General features: G+C 44.2%; 13 non-coding genes across 13 annotated transcripts; all 13 read left to right on the top strand.

Annotated features, from left to right (window-relative positions):
• Positions 1 to 1029: 1029 nt before the first annotated feature.
• On the top strand, positions 1030 to 1111 carry trnas-gcu (transfer RNA serine (anticodon GCU)). The gene has a single exon. It is a non-coding gene; the product is annotated as a tRNA-Ser (tRNA).
• Positions 1112 to 4111: 3000 nt separating this feature from the next.
• trnas-gcu (transfer RNA serine (anticodon GCU)) lies at positions 4112 to 4193 on the top strand. The gene has a single exon. It is a non-coding gene; the product is annotated as a tRNA-Ser (tRNA).
• A 2269-nt stretch (positions 4194 to 6462) lies between these two features.
• On the top strand, positions 6463 to 6544 carry trnas-gcu (transfer RNA serine (anticodon GCU)). The gene has a single exon. It is a non-coding gene; the product is annotated as a tRNA-Ser (tRNA).
• A 1927-nt stretch (positions 6545 to 8471) lies between these two features.
• Positions 8472 to 8560, top strand: trnar-ucg (transfer RNA arginine (anticodon UCG)). The gene is given in 2 exon segments: positions 8472 to 8508; positions 8525 to 8560. It is a non-coding gene; the product is annotated as a tRNA-Arg (tRNA).
• A 245-nt stretch (positions 8561 to 8805) lies between these two features.
• trnas-gcu (transfer RNA serine (anticodon GCU)) lies at positions 8806 to 8887 on the top strand. The gene has a single exon. It is a non-coding gene; the product is annotated as a tRNA-Ser (tRNA).
• Positions 8888 to 10816: 1929 nt separating this feature from the next.
• On the top strand, positions 10817 to 10905 carry trnar-ucg (transfer RNA arginine (anticodon UCG)). The gene is given in 2 exon segments: positions 10817 to 10853; positions 10870 to 10905. It is a non-coding gene; the product is annotated as a tRNA-Arg (tRNA).
• Positions 10906 to 11150: 245 nt separating this feature from the next.
• trnar-gcg (transfer RNA arginine (anticodon GCG)) lies at positions 11151 to 11232 on the top strand. The gene has a single exon. It is a non-coding gene; the product is annotated as a tRNA-Arg (tRNA).
• A 1937-nt stretch (positions 11233 to 13169) lies between these two features.
• On the top strand, positions 13170 to 13258 carry trnar-ucg (transfer RNA arginine (anticodon UCG)). The gene is given in 2 exon segments: positions 13170 to 13206; positions 13223 to 13258. It is a non-coding gene; the product is annotated as a tRNA-Arg (tRNA).
• A 245-nt stretch (positions 13259 to 13503) lies between these two features.
• Positions 13504 to 13588, top strand: trnas-gcu (transfer RNA serine (anticodon GCU)). Its single transcript has one exon. It is a non-coding gene; the product is annotated as a tRNA-Ser (tRNA).
• A 1923-nt stretch (positions 13589 to 15511) lies between these two features.
• Positions 15512 to 15600, top strand: trnar-ucg (transfer RNA arginine (anticodon UCG)). Its single transcript is given in 2 exon segments — positions 15512 to 15548; positions 15565 to 15600. It is a non-coding gene; the product is annotated as a tRNA-Arg (tRNA).
• A 245-nt stretch (positions 15601 to 15845) lies between these two features.
• trnas-gcu (transfer RNA serine (anticodon GCU)) lies at positions 15846 to 15927 on the top strand. Its single transcript has one exon. It is a non-coding gene; the product is annotated as a tRNA-Ser (tRNA).
• Positions 15928 to 18190: 2263 nt separating this feature from the next.
• trnas-gcu (transfer RNA serine (anticodon GCU)) lies at positions 18191 to 18272 on the top strand. The gene has a single exon. It is a non-coding gene; the product is annotated as a tRNA-Ser (tRNA).
• A 2985-nt stretch (positions 18273 to 21257) lies between these two features.
• Positions 21258 to 21339, top strand: trnag-gcc (transfer RNA glycine (anticodon GCC)). Its single transcript has one exon. It is a non-coding gene; the product is annotated as a tRNA-Gly (tRNA).
• The last annotated feature ends 829 nt before the right edge of the window (positions 21340 to 22168 follow it).

Below are 22168 nucleotides of genomic sequence, written 5' to 3'. Positions count from 1 at the left end.
CTGCACCTCTCATTTCCCAATGGAATTCCTATAGTTACACAGCCTCGTTCAATAAAAAAATACATAGATTATGAATCAATTATTAATTCATTAACACAACTCAAATTCAATTTTTTTTAAATACAATTTAAATGCATTCATTTTCTTAAAATGTTAAATATTTATAGATTACAGACTGGGCTGGTTTTACGTCCCTCCCTCTCTCCTTCCTGCCTGTCGATCACCTGTGGCTTCAAGAACAGTCTCTGCGCCGCGTGGTCCTGAGCCCCACTGCACAATTGCCTTCAGGGATGAGCGAAATCTCACTTTATTCTTTTAAAAGGGAACTGCTGTCTGTCAAGGGTCATTCTGCATCTGGGTAAAAGGGATGTCCTTGCAAACCCGGATCATTCTGTGTCTGTTTAAATGGGCTGGTTGTCAGTTCCGGTTCATAATCTTTCCCTTTAAAACGGATTTTCTCATAAACCCGCGTCATCCTGTATTGTTTGAGAAGGAGTATGATTTCAGCTGCAATGTCCGAATTGTTAAACTGTAGTGTTCCAATTTACATTGGGGTTGCCTGCGCCGGTGCGCACCCAGATCGCATTGCATCTGTTCATTCACTCGAAATATGCTCATCTTTTCCTAAATCCACTCTTTGATATTGCAATTGCCCCGAATTTGCTCGCAATATACACAACAACACAATCATTGGTGCTGGCAGCGGCCGCGTGGCGTAATGGATAAGGCGTCTGACTTCGATTACAACCGCAAAGTTATCAGAAAATTGCAGGTTCGAGTCCTGCGGCCGTCAACTTAGCTCGCTACGTGAAATTTTCTATTCTTTGTTGTCATTCTGCCGAGAAACCAACCATCTCTTCCAGTCACTCACCTGAAGTGAAGGAAGGCTGTTTGCTCAAAGAATCTCATGGCAAGTTTTCATCATTGTCGATCTGCATGCACGGGTAGAGAAGTGGACTTTCATGCACATTATCTCTGTTTGGATACAAAAAGCAGGAGATTGAATGGCTGACGATGTCTTACAGCAGAGACGAGGTGGCCGAGAGGTTAAGGCGATGGACTGCTAATCCATTGTACTCTGCACGCATGGGTTCGAATCCCGTTCTCGTCGTCGTTGGCTTGCAGCTTAACCACTTTTTGACATTCACATTTTACCTCATCGCCAAATTCCCCTTTTGCTTACAGGGATGCTGTACTTTCCTCATGTCATGTCTCAAATTAATAATATATTCGTCAAAAGGAGAACTGTTGCAGTACAATGGCGAGGGGCACTAATTAGATAGGTATCTGAGAGACAGCACATGCACGATGGGCCATAATATCATTTCTCACCACCGTCAGAATCTGAGAGCTGCGCTTTTCACTGTCGGCGGCTCGTTGGTCCACGGTTATGATTCTCCCTTCGGAATGATCACATTTCAAATGCGAGAGGTCACGGGCCAAATCCCGGATGAGCCCCGCCATGTTTTACTCAAAGTTCCGCTTCTAACAGCCGCTCGACATGTGAGAAAACAGACGTATTTCACGTTAAAACGTGTGATTTTACGCCGATGTTCCCTCAGCATCCAAATTCCAGAGCAAAGTGAAACCCGCCAAACTGAGTAAAGTTAAAATATCTCAGAGGTACTCGGCTCTGTGACTCGTTGGATAACCTAAAGCCTTGTTTGGTTACGGCCGATACTTGATCAGTATATCTTCCTGTCTGTACGCATAAGTTCACCTCAATTGGGATTAGCATACATTCAGCGTCAATCTCCACCTCTGCCCTGAATATGAGTGCGTCCTGGTTCTCTCGTGCTGAAAAGCTGAAAGAAGCTGCCTTTTGAATTCATGCCTTGGCTGCCGAATTCAAAGCGGACAGGAAATCAATCCGGGCTGGTGAAGCTGCGTGGTCTGATTAAAAGGCGGTGATACCCTATATTGTAAGCATGTTCTCGTCTTCTGGCCTCAACATTAGGTTCAACGTATCGGATGAAAAGCACCGCTCCCATTGTCTGGTAATGGTTCTGCTATTCCCACTAACACCTCCTCTGGACCATCCTTTGTTACGTTATTGCCCGATTACCACCCACTTTGCCTGTCTCCATTGTGCCATGTATTATTTAATCACTCCTGCGTTCCGCTGTATCACAGACGTTCCCATTAGACCTTTCTCGCTGCGTATTTTTTCCAGGCGCTATTTTTGTTGAAAACATCTGTAATCTTTAACTTTATACTGAAATATCGGAATGATTATCCGACAGAACGTGAAACCGGATTCTTCCTCCACAAAATCTGCACGACCTGCTGACTTTTACATATTTATCTGTTTTTATTCATTCTATTTCCGTGTCCCTTTTAAGGGGATTTGCTGTCTGTCCGAGATCATTCTCTGTCTCTTTAAAATGGTGTGCTATCAGACCCTCATCATTCTGTGTCTGCTTAAAAGGGATGTGCTGTCTCTCCCAGATTTCCAATTTCCAATTTCAAAACCTGCCTTTGGAGGTTAACGAATTTTAGTTTGTTTGTGTTTTTGTATAAGCTAGAGAGTGTGCAAAAGTGCTGTGCGATCTTACTGTTATGTGAGAAAAATGCATTACATGCAACTTGAAACTGTACTGATTTGATTGAACACTCCTTCGTGGACTCCCTGACGGTAGAAGAATCTGCTGTGGGATTTTGCTATTCCACATCTGAAAGAAGGGAAAATACACAAGTTAGAAATATAGCGATTTTAGGCAGGGCTTGCGTGTGGGCTGTGTGACATGACGACATCCTCCATCCTTATTTGCAAATTCAAATCAAATCAAACCAATACAAGACATGACTGACTGACTGACTTTAATTATACATGTATATATATATGTGTATATTTATATATAATCCCAAATTTTTAACTTCCAAAATAAATATGCTTTTTCTGTTCTGCCTGCGCTGGGCTCTCTTACATTTGACCTCTTTCAGAGCACAAGCAGCTGCTGTCAGATCCAGCGGAAAGACACACTCGATTTTAAAAGATCGCCCTTGTAGCCCACGTCTTCCCTCATGGCTTGTCTTCCACCATGGGCTTACTGTGTTTGGGTGGTTATTGACAGCACCTCTCATTTCCCAATGGAATTCTTATAGTTACACAGCCTTCGTTCAATAAAAAAATACGTAGATTATGAATCAATTATTTATTTCGTTAAAACAACTCAAATTCAATTTTTTTTAAATACAATTTAAATGCATTTATTTTCTTAAAATGTTAAATATTTATATATTTCAGACTGGGCTGATTTTACGTCCCTCCCTCCTTCCTTCCTGCCTGTCTATTACCTGTGGCTTCAATAACAGTCTCTGCGCCGCGTGGTCCTGAGCCCCACTGCACAATTGCCTTGAGGGATGATCGAAATCTCACATTATTCTTTTAATAGGGAACTGCTGTCAGTCAAGGGTCATTCTGCATCTGGGTAAAAGGGATGTCCTTGCAATCCCGGATCATTCTGTGTCTGTTTAAATGGGCTGGTTGTCAGTTCCGGTTCATAATCTTTGCCTTTAAAACGGATTTTCTCATAAACCCGCGTCATCCTGTATTGTTTGAGAAGGAGTATGATTTCAGCTGCAATGTCCGAATTGTTAAACTATCGTGTTCCAATTTATATTTGGGTTTCCTGCGCCTGTGCGCACCCAGATCGCAGTGCATCTGTTCATTCACTCGAAATTTGCTCATCTTTTCCTAAATCCACTCCTTGATATTGCAGTTGCCCCGAATTTGCTCGCAATATACACAACAACACAATGAATGCTGCTGGCAGCGGCCGAGTGGCGCAATGGATAAGGCGTCTGACTTCGATTACAACAGCAAAGTTATCAGAAGATTGCAGGTTCGAGTCCTGCCGCGGTCAACTTCGATCGTAACGTGAAATTTTATATTCTTTGTTGTGATTGTGCCGAGAAACCAACCATCACTTCCAGCCACTCACCTGAAGTGAATGAAGGCTCTTTGCTGAAAGAATCTCAAGGCAAGTTTTCATCATTGTCGATCTGCATGCACGGGCAGAGTAAGCTGTGAAGTGGACTAACTTGCACATTATTTCTGTTTGGATACAAAAAGCAGGAGATTGAATGGCTGAAGATGTCTTCTTGCAGTGGCGAGGTGGCCGAGAAGTTACGGCGATGGACTGCTAATCCATTGTGCTCTGCACGCATGGGTTCGAATCCCACTCTGGTCGTCGTTGGCTTGCAGCTTAACCACTTTTTGACATTCACATTTACCTCATCGCCAAATTCCCCTTTTACTTCCAGGGATGCTGTACTTTCTTCATGTCATGTCTCAAATTAATAACATATTCGTCAAAAGGAGAACAGTTGCAGTACAATGGCGAGGGGCACTAATTAGATACATATCTGAGAGACAGCACATGCACGATGGGCCATAATATCATTTCTCACCACCGTCAGAATCTGAGAGCTGCACTTTTCACTGTCGGCGGCTCGTTGGTCCACGGTTATGATTCTCCCTTCGGAATAATCACAATTGAAATGCGTGAGGTCACGGGCCAAATCCCGGATGAGCCCCGCCATGTTTTACTCAAAGTTCCGCTTCTAACAGCCGCTCGACATGTGAGAAAACAGACGTATTTCACGTTAAAACGTGTGATTTTACGCCGATGTTCCCTTCGCATCCAAATCCCAGAGCAAAGTGAAACCCGCCAAACTGAGTAAAGTTAAAATATCTCAGAGGTACTCGGCTCTGTGACTCGTTGGATAACCTGATGCCTTGTTTGGTTCCGGCCGATACTTGATCAGTATGTCTTCCTGTCTGTACGCATAAGTTCACCTCAATTGGGATAAGCATACATTCAGCGTCAATCTCCATCTCTGCCCTGAATATCAGTGCGTCCTGTTACTCTAGAGCTGAAAAGATGAGAGAAGCTGCCTTTTGAATTCGTCCCTTGGCTGCCGAATTCAAAGCGGACAGGAAATCAATCCGGGCTGGCAAAGCGGCCTGGTCTGATTAAAAGGCGGTGATACCCTATATTGTAGGCATGTTCTCGTCTTCTGGCCTCAACATTAGGTTCAACGTATCGGATGATAAGCACCGCTCCCATTGTCTAGTAATGGTTCTGCTTTTCCCACTAACACCTCCTCTGCACCATCCTTTGTTACGTTATTGCCCGATTACCACCCACTTTGTCTTTCTCCATTGTGCCATGTATTATTTAATCACTCCTGCGTTCCGCTGTATCACAGAAGTTCCCATTTGTCCTTTCTCGCTGCGCATTTTTTCCAGACGCTATTTTTGTTGAAAACATCTGTAATCTTTAACTTTTTCCTGAAATATCGGAATGATTATCCGACAGAACGTGAAACCGGATTCTGCCTCCACAAAATCTGCACGACCAGCGGAGTTTTACATATTTATCTGTTTTTATTCATTCTATTTCCGTGTCCCTTTTAAGGGGATTTGCTGTCTGTCCGAGATCATTCTCTGTCTCTTTAAAATGGTGTGCTATCAGACCCTCATCATTCTGTGTCTGTTTAAAAGGGATGTGCTGTCTGTCCCGGATTTCCAATTTCAAATTTCAAAACCTGCCTTTCGAGGTTAAGGAATTTTAGTTTGTTTGTGTGTTTCAGACTGGGCTGTTTTTACGTCCCTCCCTCCTTCCTTCCTGCCTGTCTATCACCTGTGGCTTCAATAACAGTCTCTGCGCCGCGTGGTCCAGAGCCCCACTGCACAATTGCCTTTAGGGATGATCGAAATCTCACTTTATTCTTTTAAAAGGGAACTGCTGTCAGTCAAGCGTCATTCTGCATCTGGATAAAAGGGATGTCTTTGCAAACCCGGATCATTCTGTGTCTGTTTGAATGGGCTGGTTGTCAGTTCCGGTTCATAATCTTTCCCTTTAAAACGGATTTTCTCATAATCCCGGGTCATCCTGTATTGTTTGAGAAGGAGTATGATTTCAACTGCAATGACCGAATTGTTAAACTATAGTGTTCCAATTTATATTTGGGTTGCCTGCGCCGGTGCGCACCCAGATCGCAGTGCATCTGTTCATTCACTCGAAATCTGCTCATCTTTTCCTAAATCCACTCCTTGATATTGCAGTTGCCCCGAATTTGCTCGCAATATACACAACAACACAGTGATTGGTGCTGGCAGCGGCCGCGTGACCTAATGGATAAGGCGTCTGACTTCGATTGCAACCGCAAAGTAATCAGAAAATTGCAGGTTCGGGTCCTGCCGCGGTCAACTTAGCTCGCTACGTGAAATTTTATATTCTTTGTTGTGATTCTGCCGAGAAACCAACCATCTCTTCCAGTCACTCACCTGAAGTGAAGGAAGGCTGTTTGCTGAAAGAATCTCATGGCAAGTTTTCATCATTGTCGATCTGCATGCACGGGCAGAGCAAGCTGTGAAGTGGACGTTCATGCACATTATTTCTGTTTGAATACAAAAAGCAGGAGATTGAATGGCTGACGATATCTTATAGCAGAGACGAGGTGGCCGAGAGGTTAAGGCGATGGACTGCTAATCCATTGTGCTCTGCACGCATGGGTTCGAATCCCATTCTCGTCGTCGTTGTCTTGCAGCTTAACCACTTTTTGACATTCACATTTAACCTTATCGCCAAATTCCCCTTTCACTTACAGGGATGCTGTACTTTCCTCATGTCATGTCTCAAATTAATAATATATTCGTCAAAAGGAGAACAGTTGCAGTACAATGGCGAGGGGCACTAATTCGATAGGTATCTGAGAGACAGCACATGCACGATGGGCCATAATATCATTTCTCACCACCGTCAGAATCTGAGAGCTGCGCTTTTCACTGTCGGCGGCTCGTTGGTCCACGGTTGTGATTCTCCCTTCGGAATGATCACATTTGAAATGCGAGAGTCACGGACCAAATCCCGGACGAGCCCCGCCATGTTTTACTCAAATTTCCGCTTCTAACAGCCGCTCGACATGTGAGAAAACAGACGTATTTCACGTTAAAACGTGTGATTTTACGCCGATGTTCCCTGAGCATCCAAATCCCAGAGCAAAGTGAAACCCGCCAAACTGAGTAAAGTTAAAATATCTCAGAGGTACTCGGCTCTGTGACTCGTTGGATAACCGAAAGCCTTGTTTGGTTCCGGCCGATACTTGATCAGTATATCTTCCTGTCTGTACGCATAAGTTCACCGCAATTGGGATAAGCATACATTCAGCGTCAATCTCCACCTCTGCCCTGAATATGAGTGCGTCCTGGTTCTCTAGAGCTGAAAAGATGAGAGAAGCTGCTTTTTGAATTCGTCCCTTGGCTGCCGAATTCAAAGCATGCAGGAAATCAATCCGGGCTGGCAAAGCTGCCTGGTCTGATTAAAAGGCGGTGATACCCTATATTGTAAGCATGTTCTCATCTTCTGGCCTCAACATTAGGTTCAACGTATCGGATGATAAGCACCGCTCCTATTGTCTGGTAATGGTTCTGCTATTCCCACTAACACCTCCTCTGGACCATCCTTTGTTACGTTATTGCCCGATTACCACCCACTTTGCCTTTCTCCATTGTGCCATGTATTATTTAATCACTCCTGCGTTCCGCTGTATCACAAACGTTCCCATTTGACATTTCTCGCTGCGTATTGTTTCCAGGAGCTATTTTTGTTGAAACCATCTGTAATCTTTAACTTTTTCCTGAAATATCGGAATGATTATCCGACAGAACGTGAAACCGGATTCTTCCTCCACAAAATCTGCACGACCTGCCGAGTTTTACATATTTATCTGTTTTTATTCATTCTATTTCCGTGTCCCTTTTAAGGAGATTTGCTGTCTGTCCAAGATCATTCTCTGTCTCTGTAAAATGGTGTGCTATCAGACCCTCATCATTCTGTGTCTGTTTCAAAGGGACGTGCTGTCTGTCCCGGATTTCCAATTTGAAATTTCAAAACCTGCCTTTGGAGGTTAAGGAATATTAGTTTGTTTGTGTGTTTCAGACTGGGCTGGTTTTACGTCCTTCCCTCCCTCCTTGTCTATCACCTGTGGCTTCAATAACAGTCTCTGCGCCGCGTGGTCCTGAGCCCCACTGCACAATTGCCTTCAGGGATGATCGAAATCTCACTTTATTCTTTTAAAAGGGAACTGCTGTCAGTCAAGGGTCATTCTGCATCTGGGTAAAAGGGATGTCCTTGCAATCCCGGATCATCTGTGTCTGTTTAAATGGGCTGGTTGTCAGTTCCGGTTCATAATCTTTCCCTTTAAAACGGATTTTCTCATAACCCCGGGTCATCCTGTATTGTTTGAGAAGGAGTATGATTTCAGCTGCAATGACCGAATTGTTAAACTATAGTGTTCCAATTTACATTGGGGTTGCCTGCGCCGGTGCGCACCCAGATCGCAGTGCATCTGTTCATTCACTCGAAATATGCTCATCTTTTCCTAAATCCACTCCTTGATATTGCAGTTGCCCCGAATTTGCTCGCAATATATACATCAACACAATGAATGTTGCTGGCAGCGGCCGCGTGGCCTAATGGATAAGGCGTTTGACTTCGATGACAACCGCAAAGTTATCAGAAGATTGCAGGTTCGAGTCCTGCCGCGGTCAACTTAGCTCGCTACGAGACATTTTATATTCTTTGTTGTGATTCTGCCGAGAAACCAACCATCTCTTCCAGTCACTCACCTGAAGTGAAGGAAGGCTGTTTGCTCAAAGAATCTCATGGCAAGTTTTCATCATTGTCGATCTGCATGCACGGGCAGAGCAAGCTGTGAAGTGGACTTTCTTGCACATTATTTCTGTTTGGATACAAAAAGCAGGAGATTGAATGGCTGACGATATCTTATAGCAGAGACGAGGTGGCCGAGAGATTAAGGCGATGGACTGCTAATCCATTGTACTCTGCACGCATGGGTTCGAATCCCATTCTCGTCGTCGTTGGCTTGCAGCTTAGCCACATTTTGACATTCACATTTAACCTCATCGCCAAATTCCCCTTTTACTTACAGGGATGCTGTACTTTCCTCATGTCATGTCTCAAATTAATAATATATTCGTCAAAAGGAGAACAGTTGCAGTACAATGGCGAGGGGCACTAATTAGATAGGTATCTGAGAGACAGCACATGCACGATGGGCCATAATATCATTTCTCAGCTCCGTCAGAATCTGAGAGCTGCGCTTTTCACTGTCGGCGGCTCGTTGGTCCACGGTTATGATTCTCCCTTCGGATTGATCACATTTGAAATGCGAGAGGTCACGGGCCAAATCCCGGACGAGCCCCGCCATGTTTTACTCAAAGTTCCGCTGCTAACAGCCGCTCGACATGTGAGAAAACAGACGTATTTCACGTTAAAACTTGTGATTTTACGCCGATGTTCCCATAGCATCCAAATCCCAGAGCAAAGTGAAACCCGCCAAACTGAGTAAAGTTAAAATATTTCAGAGCTACTCGGCTCTGTGACTCGTTGGATAACCTAAAGCCTTGTTTGGTTCCGGCCGATACTTGATCAGTATATCTTCCTGTCTGTACGCATAAGTTCACCTCAATTGGGATAAGCATACATTCAGCGTCAATCTCCACCTCTGCCCTGAATATGTGTGCGTCCTGTTTCTCTAGAGCTGAAAAGATGAGAGAAGCTGCCTTTTGAATTCGTGCCTTGGCTGCCGAATTCAAAGCGGACAGGAAATCAATCCGGGCTGGCAAAGCTGCCTGGTCTGATTAAAAGGCGGTGACAGCCTATATTGTAAGCATGTTCTCGTCTTCTGGCCTCAACATTAGGTTCAACGTATCGGATGATAAGCACCGCTCCTATTGTCTGGTAATGGTTCTGCTATTCCCACTAACACTTCCTCTGGACCATCCTTTGTTACGTTATTGCCCGATTACCACCCACTTTGCCTTTCTCCATTGTGCCATGTATTATTTAATCACTCCTGCGTTCCGCTGTATCACAAACGTTCCCATTTGACATTTCTCGCTGCGTATTGTTTCCAGGCGCTATTTTTGTTGAAAACATCTGTAATCTTTATCCTTTTCCTGAAATATCGGAATGATTATCCGACAGAACGTGAAACCGGATTCTTCCTCCACAAAATCTGCACGACCTGCCGAGTTTTACATATTTATCTGTCTTTATTCATTCTATTTCCGTGTCCCTTTTAAGTGGATTTGCTGTCTGTCCAAGATCATTCTCTGTCTCTGTAAAATGGTGTGCTATCAGACCCTCATCATTCTGTCTCTGTTTCAAAGGGATGTGCTGTCTGTCCCGGATTTCCAATTTGAAATTTCAAAACCTGCCTTTGGAGGTTAAGGAATTGTAGTTTGTTTGTGTGTTTCAGACTGGACTGGTTTTACGTCCCTCCCTCCCTCCTTGTCTATAACCTGTGGCTTCAATAACAGTCTCTGCGCCGCGTGGTCCTGAGCCCCACTGCACAATTGCCTTCAGGGATGATCGAAATCTCACTTTATTCTTTTAAAAGGGGACTGCTGTCAGTCAAGGGTCATTCTGCATCTGGGTAAAAGGGATGTCCTTGCAATCCCGGATCATTCTGTGTCTGTTTAAATGGGCTGGTTGTCAGTTCCGGTTCATAATCTTTCCCTTTAAAACGGATTTTCTCATAAACCCGGGTCATCCTGTATTGTTTGAGAAGGAGTATGATTTCAGCTGCAATGACCGAATTGTTAAACTATAGTGTTCCAATTTACATTGGGGTTGCCTGCGCCGGTGCGCACCCAGATCGCAGTGCATCTGTTCATTCACTCGAAATATGCTCATCTTTTCCTAAATCCACTCCTTGATATTGCAGTTGCCCCGAATTTGCTCGCAATATATACAACAACACAATGAATGCTGCTGGCAGCGGCCGCGTGGCCTAATGGATAAGGCGTCTGACTTCGATGACAACCGCAAAGTTATCAGAAGATTGCAGGTTCGAGTCCTGCCGCGGTCAACTTAGCTCGCTACGAGACATTTTATATTCTTTGTTGTGATTCTGCCGAGAAACCAACCATCTCTTCCAGTCACTCACCTGAAGTGAAGGAAGGCTGTTTGCTCAAAGAATCTCATGGCAAGTTTTCATCATTGTCGATCTGCATGCACGGGCAGAGCAAGCTGTGAAGTGGACTTTCTTGCACATTATTTCTGTTTGGATACAAAAAGCAGGAGATTGAATGGCTGACGATATCTTATAGCAAAGACGAGGTGGCCGAGAGGTTAAGGCGATGGACTGCGAATCCATTGTGCTCTGCACGCATGGGTTCGAATCCTATCCTCGTCGTCGTTGGCTTGCAGCTTAACCACTTTTTGACATTCACATTTCATCTCATCTCCAAATTCCCCTTTTACTGACAGGGATGCTGTACTTTCCTCATGTCATGTCTCAAATTAATAATATATTCGTCAAAAGGAGAACAGTTGCAGTACAATGGCGAGGGGCACTAATTAGATAGGTATCTGAGAGACAGCACATGCACGATGGGCCATAATATCATTTCTCACCACCGTCAGAATCTGAGAGCTGCGCTTTTCACTTTCGGCGGCTCGTTGGTCCACGGTTATGATTCTCCCTTCGGATTGATCACATTTGAAATGCGAGAGGTCACGGGCCAAATCCCGGACGAGCCCCGCCATGTTTTACTCAAAGTTCCGCTTCTAACAGCCGCTCGACATGTGAGAAAACAGACGTATTTCACGTTAAAACGTGTGATTTTACGCCGATGTTCCCTTAGCATCCAAATCCCAGAGCAAAGTGAAACCCGCCAAACTGAGTAAAGTTAAAATATCTCAGAGGTACTCGGCTCTGTGACTCGTTGGATAACCGAAAGCCTTGTTTGGTTCCGGCCGATACTTGATCAGTATATCTTCCTGTCTGTACGCATAAGTTCACCTCAATTGGGATAAGCATACATTCAGCGTCAATCTCCACCTCTGCCCTGAATATGAGTGCGTCCTGGTTCTCTAGAGCTGAAAAGATGAGAGAAGCTGCCTTTTGAATTCGTCCCTTGGCTGCCGAATTCAAAGCGGACAGGAAATCAATCCGGGCTGGCAAAGCTGCCTGGTCTGATTAAAAGGCGGTGATACCCTATATTGTAAGCATGTTCTCGTCTTCTGGCCTCAACATTAGGTTCAACGTATCGGATGATAAGCACCGCTCCTATTGTCTGGTAATGGTTCTGCTATTCCCACCAACACCTCCTCTGGACCATCCTTTGTTACGTTATTGCCCGATTACCACCCACTTTGCCTTTCTCCATTGTGCCATGTATTATTTAATCACTCCTGCGTTCCGCTGTATCACAAACGTTCCCATTTGACATTTCTCGCTGCGTATTGTTTCCAGGAGCTATTTTTGTTGAAAACATCTGTAATCTTTAACTTTTTCCTGAAATATCGGAATGATTATCCGACAGAACGTGAAACCGGATTCTTCCTCCACAAAATCTGCACGACCTGCCGAGTTTTACATATTTATCTGTTTTTATTCATTCTATTTCCGTGTCCCTTTTAAGGGGATTTGCTGTCTGTCCAAGATCATTCTCTGTCTCTGTAAAATGGTGTGCTATCAGACCCTCATCATTCTGTGTCTGTTTCAAAGGGATGTGCTTTCTGTCCCGGATTTCCAATTTGAAATTTCAAAACCTGCCTTTGGAGGTTAAGGAATATTAGTTTGTTTGTGTGTTTCAGACTGGGCTGGTTTTACGTCCCTCCCTCCTTCCTTCCTTCCTTGTCTATCACCTGTGGCTTCAATAACAGTCTCTGCGCCACGTGGTCCTGAGCCCCACTGCACAATTGCCTTCAGGGATGATCGAAATCTCACTTTATTCTTTTAAAACGGGACTGCTGTCAGTCAAGGGTCATTCTGCATCTGGGTAAAAGGGATGTCCTTGCAATCCCGGATCATTCTGTGTCTGTTTAAATGGGCTGGTTGTCAGTTCCGGTTCATAATCTTTCCCTTTAAAACGGATTTTCTCATAAACCCGGGTCATCCTGCGTTGTTTGAGAAGGAGTATGATTTCAGCTGCAATGACCGAATTGTTAAACTATAGTGTTCCAATTTACATTGGGGTTGCCTGCGCCGGTGCGCACCCAGATCGCAGTGCATCTGTTCATTCACTCGAAAGATGCTCATCTTTTCCTAAATCCACTCCTCGATATTGCAGTTGCCCCGATTTTGCTCGCAATATATACAACAACACAATTAATGTTGCTGGCAGCGGCCGCGTGGCCTAATGGATAAGGCGTCTGACTTCGATGACAACCGCAAAGTTATCAGAAGATTGCAGGTTCGAGTCCTGCCGCGGTCAACTTAGCTCGCTACGAGACATTTTATATTCTTTGTTGTGATTCTGCCGAGAAACCAACCATCTCTTCCAGTCACTCACCTGAAGTGAAGGAAGGCTGTTTGCTCAAAGAATCTCATGGCAAGTTTTCATCATTGTCGATCTGCATGCACGGGCAGAGCAAGCTGTGAAGTGGACTTTCTTGCACATTATTTCTGTTTGGATACAAAAAGCAGGAGATTGAATGGCTGACGATATCTTATGGCAAAGACGAGGTGGCCGAGAGGTTAAGGCGATGGACTGCTAATCTATTGTGCTCTACACGCATGGGTTCGAATCCCATTCTCGATGTCTTTGGCTTGCAGCTTAACCACTTTTTGACATTCACATTTAACCTAATCGCCAAATTCCCCTTTTACTTACAGGGATGCTGTACTTTCCTCATGTCATGTCTCAAATTAATAATATATTCGTCAAAAGGAGAACAGTTGCAGTACAATGGCGAGGGGCACTAATTAGATAGGTATCTGAGAGGCAGCACATGCACGATGGGCCATAATATCATTTCTCACCACCGTCAGAATCTGAGAGCTGCGCTTTTCACTGTCGGCGGCTCGTTGGTCCACGGTTATGATTCTCCCTTCGGAATGATCACATTTGAAATGCGAGAGTCACGGACCAAATCCCGGACGAGCCCCGCCATGTTTTACTCAATTTCCGCTTCTAACAGCCGCTCGACATGTGAGAAAACAGACGTATTTCACGTTAAAACGTGTGATTTTACGCCGATGTTCCCTTAGCATCCAAATCCCAGAGCAAAGTGAAACCCGCCAAACTGAGTAAAGTTAAAATATCTCAGAGGTACTCGGCTCTGTGACTCGTTGGATAACCGAAAGCCTTGTTTGGTTCCGGCCGATACTTGATCAGTGTATCTTCGTGTCTGTACGCATAAGTTCACCTCAATTGGGATAAGCATACATTCAGCGTCAATCTCCACCTCTGCCCTGAATATGAGTGCGTCCTGGTTCTCCAGAGCTGAAAAGATGAGAGAAGCTGCTTTTTGAATTCGTCCCTTGGCTGCCGAATTCAAAGCATACAGGAAATCAATCTGGGCTGGCAAAGCTGCCTGGTCTGATTAAAAGGCGGTGACAGCCGATATTGTAAGCATGTTCTCATCTTCTGGCCTCAACATTAGGTTCAACGTATCGGATGATAAGCACCGCTCCCATTGTCTGGTAATGGTTCTGCTATTCCCACTAACACTTCCTCTGGACCATCCTTTGTTACGTTATTGCCCGATTAACACCCAATTTGCCTTTCTCCATTGTGCCATGTATTATTTAATCACTCCTTCGTTCCGCTGCATCACAAACGTTCCCATTTGACATTTCTCGCTGCGTATTTTTTCCAGGCGCTATTTTTGTTGAAAACATCAGTAATCTTTAACTTTTTCCTGAAATATCGGAATGATTATCCGACAGAACATGAAACCGGATTCTTCCTCCACAAAATCTGCACGACCTGCCGAGTTTTACATATTTATCTGTTTTTATTCATTCTATTTCCGTGTCCCTTTTAAGGGGATTTGCTGTCTGTCCAAGATCATTCTCTGTCTCTGTAAAATGGTGTGCTATCAGACCCTCATCATTCTGTGTCTGTTTCAAAGGTATGTGCTGTCTGTCCCGGATTTCCAATTTGAAATTTCAAAACCTGGCTTTGGAGGTTAAGGAATATTAGTTTGTTTGTGTGTTTCAGACCGGGCTGGTTTTACGTCCTTCCCTCCCTCCTTGTCTATCACCTGTGGCTTCAATAACCGTCTCTGCGCCGCGTGGTCCTGAGCCCCACTGCACAATTGCCTTCAGGGATGATCGAAATCTCACTTTATTCTTTTAAAAGGGAACTGCTGTCAGTCAAGAGTCATTCTGCATCTGGGTAAAAGGGATGTCCTTGCAATCCCGGATCATTCTGTGTCTGTTTAAATGGGCTGGTTGTCAGTACCGGTTCATAATCTTTCCCTTTAAAACGGATTTTCTCATAACCCCGGGTCATCCTGTATTGTTTGAGAAGGAGTATGATTTCAGCTGCAATGACCGAATTGTTAAACTATAGTGTTCCAATTTACATTGGGGTTGCCTGCGCCGGTGCGCACCCAGATCGCAGTGCATCTGTTCATTCACTCGAAATATGCTCATCTTTTCCTAAATCCACTCCTTGATATTGCAGTTGCCCCGAATTGTCCGCAATATATACATCAACACAATGAATGTTGCTGGCAGCGGCCGCGTGGCCTAATGGATAAGGCGTTTGACTTCGATGACAACCGCAAAGTTATCAGAAGATTGCAGGTTCGAGTCCTGCCGCGGTCAACTTAGCTCGCTACGAGACATTTTATATTCTTTGTTGTGATTCTGCCGAGAAACCAACCATCTCTTCCAGTCACTCACCTGAAGTGAAGGAAGGCTGTTTGCTCAAAGAATCTCATGGCAAGTTTTCATCATTGTCGATCTGCATGCACGGGCAGAGCAAGCTGTGAAGTGGACTTTCTTGCACATTATTTCTGTTTGGATACAAAAAGCAGGAGATTGAATGGCTGACGATATCTTATAGCAGAGACGAGGTGGCCGAGAGATTAAGGCGATGGACTGCTAATCCATTGTGCTCTGCACGCATGGGTTCGAATCCCATTCTCGTCGTCGTTGGCTTGCAGCTTAGCCACATTTTGACATTCACATTTAACCTCATCGCCAAATTCCCCTTTTACTTACAGGGATGCTGTACTTTCCTCATGTCATGTCTCAAATTAATAATATATTCGTCAAAAGGAGAACAGTTGCAGTACAATGGCGAGGGGCACTAATTAGATAGGTATCTGAGAGACAGCACATGCACGATGGGCCATAATATCATTTCTCACCTCCGTCAGAATCTGAGAGCTGCGCTTTTCACTGTCGGCGGCTCGTTGGTCCACGGTTATGATTCTCCCTTCGGATTGATCACATTTGAAATGCGAGAGGTCACGGGCCAAATCCCGGACGAGCCCCGCCATGTTTTACTCAAAGTTCCGCTTCTAACAGCCGCTCGACATGTGAGAAAACAGACGTATTTCACGTTAAAACGTGTGATTTTACGCCGATGTTCCCTTAGCATCCAAATCCCAGAGCAAAGTGAAACCCGCCAAACTGAGTAAAGTTAAAATATCTCAGAGCTACTCGGCTCTGTGACTCGTTGGATAACCTAAAGCCTTGTTTGGTTCCGGCCGATACTTGATCAGTATATCTTCCTGTCTGTACGCATAAGTTCACCTCAATTGGGATAAGCATACATTCAGCGTCAATCTCCACCTCTGCCCTGAATATGTGTGCGTCCTGTTTCTCTAGAGCTGAAAAGATGAGAGAAGCTGCCTTTTGAATTCGTGCCTTGGCTGCCGAATTCAAAGCGGACAGGAAATCAATCCGGGCTGGCAAAGCTGCCTGGTCTGATTAAAAGGCGGTGACAGCCTATATTGTAAGCATGTTCTCGTCTTCTGGCCTCAACATTAGGTTCAACGTATCGGATGATAAGCACCGCTCCTATTGTCTGGTAATGGTTCTGCTATTCCCACTAACACTTCCTCTGGACCATCCTTTGTTACGTTATTGCCCGATTACCACCCACTTTGCCTTTCTCCATTGTGCCATGTATTATTTAATCACTCCTGCGTTCCGCTGTATCACAAACGTTCCCATTTGACATTTCTCGCTGCGTATTGTTTCCAGGCGCTATTTTTGTTTAAAACATCTGTAATCTTTATCCTTTTCCTGAAATATCGGAATGATTATCCGACAGAACGTGAAACCGGATTCTTCCTCCACAAAATCTGCACGACCTGCCGAGTTTTACATATTTATCTGTCTTTATTCATTCTATTTCCGTGTCCCTTTTAAGGGGATTTGCTGTCTGTCCAAGATCATTCTCTGTCTCTGTAAAATGGTGTGCTATCAGACCCTCATCATTCTGTGTCTGTTTCAAAGGGATGTGCTGTCTGTCCCGGATTTCCAATTTGAAATTTCAAAACCTGCCTTTGGAGGTTAAGGAATATTAGTTTGTTTGTGTGTTTCAGACTGGACTGGTTTTACGTCCCTCCCTCCCTCCTTGTCTATAACCTGTGGCTTCAATAACAGTCTCTGCGCCGCGTGGTCCTGAGCCCCACTGCACAATTGCCTTCAGGGATGATCGAAATCTCACTTTATTCTTTTAAAAGGGGACTGCTGTCAGTCAAGGGTCATTCTGCACCTGGGTAAAAGGGAAGTCCTTGCAATCCCGGATCATTCTGTGTCTGTTTAAATGGGCTGGTTGTCAGTTCCGGTTCATAATCTTTCCCTTTAAAACGGATTTTCTCATAAACCCGGGTCATCCTGTATTGTTTGAGAAGGAGTATGATTTCAGCTGCAATGACCGAATTGTTAAACTATAGTGTTCCAATTTACATTGGGGTTGCCTGCGCCGGTGCGCACCCAGATCGCAGTGCATCTGTTCATTCACTCGAAATATGCTCATCTTTTCCTAAATCCACTCCTTGATATTGCAGTTGCCCCGAATTTGCTCGCAATATACACAACAACACAATGAATGTTGCTGGCAGCGGCCGCGTGGCCTAATAGATGAGGCGTCTGACTTCGATTTCAACCGCAAAGTTATGCGAAGATTGCAGGTTCGAGTCCTGCCGCGGTCAACCAAGCTCGCTACGTGAAATTTTATATTCTTTGTTGTGATTCTTCCGAGAAACCAACCATCTCTTCCAGTCACTCACCTGAACTGAAGGAAGGCTGTTTGCTCAAAGAATCTCATGGCAAGTTTTCATCATTGTCGATCTGCATGCACGGGCAGAGCAAGCTGTGAAGTCGACTTTCTTGCACATTATTTCTGTTTGGATACAAAAAGCAGGAGATTGAATGGCTGACGATGTCTTATAGCAGAGACGAGGTGGCAGAGAGATTAAGGCGATGGACTGCTAATCCATTGTGCTCTGCACGCAAGGGTTCGAATCCCATTCTCGTCGTCGTTGTCTTGCAGTTTGACCACTTTTTGACATTCACATTTAACCTCATCGCCAAATTCCCCTTTTACTTACAGGGATGCTGTACTTTCCTCATGTCATGTCTCAAATTAATAATATATTCGTCAAAAGGAGAACAGTTGCAGTACAATGGCGAGGGGCACTAATTAGATAGGTATCTCAGAGTCAGCACATGCACGATGGGCCATAATATCATTTCTCACCACCGTCAGAATCTGAGAGCTGCGCTTTTCACTGTCGGCGGCTCGTTGGTCCACGGTTATGAATCTCGCTTCGGAATGATCACATTTTAAATGCGAGAGATCACGGGCCAAATCCTGGTGGAGCCCCGCCATGTTTTACTCAAAACTCCGCTTCCAACAGCCGCTCGACATGTGAGAAAACAGACATATTTCACGTTAAAACGTGTGATTGTACGGCGATGTTTCATTAGCATCCAAATCCCAGAGCAAAGTGAAACCCGCCAAATTGAGTAAAGTTAAAATATCTCAGAGGTACTCGGCTCTGTGACTCGTTGGATAACCTGAACCCTTGTTTGGTTCCGGCCAATACTTGATCAGTATATCTTCCTATCTGAACGCATAAGTTCACCTCAATTGGGATAATCTTACATTCAGCGTCAATCTCCACCTCTGCCCTGAATATGAGTGCGTCCTGTTTCTGTAGAGCTGAAAAGATGAGAGAAGCTGCCTTTTGAATTAGTCCCTTGGCTGCCGAATTCAAAGCGGACAGGACATCAATCCGGGCTGGCAAAGCTGCCTGGTCTGATTAAAAGGCGGTGACACCCTATATTTTAGGCATGTTCTCGTCTTCTGGCCTCAACATTATGTTCAACGTATCGGATCATAAGCACCGCTCCCATTGTCTGGTAATGGTTCTGCTATTCGCACTAACACCTCCTCTGGACGATCCTTTGTTCCGTTATTGCCCGATTACCACGCACTTTGCCTTTCTCCATTGTGCCATGTATTATTTAATCACTCCTGCGTTCCACTGTATCACAGACGTTCCCATTTGACCTTTCTCGCTGCGTATTTTTTCCAGGCGCTATTTTTGTTGAAAAAATATGTAATCTTTAACTTTTTCCTAAAATATCGGAATGATTATCCGACAGAACGTGAAACCGGATTCTTCCTCCACAAATTCTGCACGACCTGCCGAGTTTTGCATATTTATCTGTTTTTATTCATTCTATTTCCGTGTCCCTTTTAAGGGGATGTGCTTTTTGTCCGAGATCATTCTCTGTCTCTTTAAAATGGTGTGCTATCAGACCGACATTATTCTGTGTCTGTTTAAAAGGGATGTGCTGTCTGTCCCTGATTTCCAATTTCAAATTTCCAAACCTGCCTTTGGAGTTTAAGGAATTTTAGTTTGTTTGTGTATTTGTGTAAGCTAGAGAGTGTGCAAACGTGCTGTGCGATCTTACTGTCATGTGAGAAAAATGCATTACATGCAACTTGAAACCGTACTGATTTGATTGAACACTCCTTCGTGGACTGTCTGACGGTAGAAGAATCTGCTGTGGGATTTTGCTATTCCACATCTGAAAGAAGGGAAAATACACAAGTTAGAAATATAGCGATTTTAGCCAGGGCTTGCGTATGGGCTGTGTGACATGATGACATCCTCCATTCTTATTTTCAAATTCAAATCAAATCAAACCAAGACAAGACAAGACAAGACTTGACTGACTTTGTTTATCCATGTATATATATGTGTGTATATTTAAATATAATCCCAAATTTTTAACTTCCAAAATAAATATGCGTTTTCTGTTCTGCCTGCGCTGGGCTCTATTACATTTGACCTATTTCACAGCACAAGCAGCTGCTGTCAGATCCAGCAGAAAGACACACGCGACTTTAAAAGATCGCCATTATTGCCCACATCTTCCCTCATGCTTGTCTTCCACCATGGGCTTACTGTGGTTGGGTATTTATTTACTGCACCATTCATTTCCAATGGAATTATTCTCGTTACACAGATTTCGTTCAATCAAAAAATACATAGATTATGAATCATTTATGTATTTATTTAAAACAACTCAAATTCAATTTTTTTTAAATACAATTTAAATGCATTCATTTTCTAAAAATGTTAAATATATATATATTTCAGTCTAGACTGGTTTTACGTCCCTCCCTCCTTCCTGCCTGTCTATCACCTGGGGCTTCAATAACCGTCTCTGCCCCGCGTGGTCCTGAGCCCCACTGCACAATTGCTTTCAGGGATGATAGAAATCTCACTTTATTCTTTTAAAATGGAATTGCTGTCAGTCATGTGTCATTCTGTATCTGGGTAAAAGGGATGTCCTTGCAGTCCCGGATCATTCTGTGTCTGTTTTAACAGGCTGGTTGTCAGTTCCGGTTCATAATCTTTCCCTTTAAAACGGATTTTCTCATGAACCCGGGTCATCCTGTATAGCTTGAGAAGGAGTATGATTTCAGCTGCAATGACCGAATTGTTAAACTGTTGTATTCCAATTTACATTGGGGTTGCCTGCGCCGGTGCGCACCCAGATCGCAGTGCATCTGTTCATTCACTCAAAATATGCTCATCTTTTCCTAAATCCACTCCTTGCTATTGCAGTTGCCCCGAATTTGCTCGCAATATACACAACAACACAATATCCCATCATGGCAGAGGCCACGTGGCCTAATGGATAAGGCGTCTGACTTGAATTATAATCGCGATGTTAGCAAATGATTGCAGTTTCGAGTTCGGCTGAGGTCGCTGCGTGAAATTTTATATTCTTTGTTGTGATTCTGCCGAGAAATCAACCATCTCTTCCAGTCACTCACCAGAAGTAAAGGAAGGCTGTTTGCTAAAATAATCTAATGGCACGTTTTCATCATTGTCGATCTGCATGCACGGGCAGAGCAGCTTTGAAGTGGACTTTCTTGCACATTATTTCTGTTTGGATACAAAAAGCAGGAGATTGAATGGCTGACGATGCGCGACAGAAGAGACGAGGTGGCCGAGTGGTTAAGGCGATGGACTGCCAATCCATTGTAGTATACACGCATGGGTTCGAATCACGTCCTCGTCGTCGTTGTCTTGAAGCTTTGATCTCCCTGGTCGTTTTTTCATTCAAATTTACCTCAGCGCCAAATTCCCCTTTTACTTACATTGATGCTGTACTTTGCTCATGTCATGTCTCAAATTAATAATATATTCATCTAAAGGATAACATTTGCAGGGCAATGGCGAGGGGGACTAATTAGATCGGTCTCTGAAGCACGATGGGCCGAATATCTTTTCTCACTACCGTCAGAATCTGAGAGCTGCGCTTTTTATTGTCGGCGGCTCGTTGGTCTAGGGGTATGATTCTCGCTTAGTAATGATCACACTTGAAATGCGAGAGTTCTCGGGCCAAATCCCGGACGAACCGCATAATTTTTTACTCAAAGTTCCGCTTCTCACAGCCGCTCGACATGTGAGAAAACAGACATATTTCACATTAATACGTGTGATTTTGCGCCGATGTTCCCACAGCTTCCAAATCTCAGAGCAAAGTGAAACCCGCCAAACTGAGTAAAGTTAAAGTATCTCAGAGGTACTCGGCTCTGTGACTCGTTGGGTCACCTAAACCCTTGTTTGGTTCCGGCCAATTCTTGATCAGTATATCTTCCTGTCTGTTGGCATAAGTTCACCTCAATTGGGTGAAGCATACCTTCAGCGTCAATCTCCACCTCTGCCCTGAATATGAGTGATTCCTGTTTCTCTAGAGCCGAAAAGCTGAGAGAAGCTGCCTTTTCAATTAATCGCTTGGCTGCCGAATTCAAAGCGGACAGGAAATCAATCCGGGCTGGCCAAGCTGCCTGGTCTGATTAAAAGGCGGTAACACCCTATATTGTAGTCATGTTATAGTCTTCTGG

The sequence above is a fragment of the Pristiophorus japonicus genome, unplaced genomic scaffold, assembly GCF_044704955.1.
Source record: "Pristiophorus japonicus isolate sPriJap1 unplaced genomic scaffold, sPriJap1.hap1 HAP1_SCAFFOLD_47, whole genome shotgun sequence".
In the NCBI taxonomy this organism is placed as follows: Eukaryota; Metazoa; Chordata; class Chondrichthyes; family Pristiophoridae; genus Pristiophorus; species Pristiophorus japonicus.
Note: the sequence above shows the minus strand (reverse complement) of the source record. Positions and strands in the feature narration are given on the sequence as shown.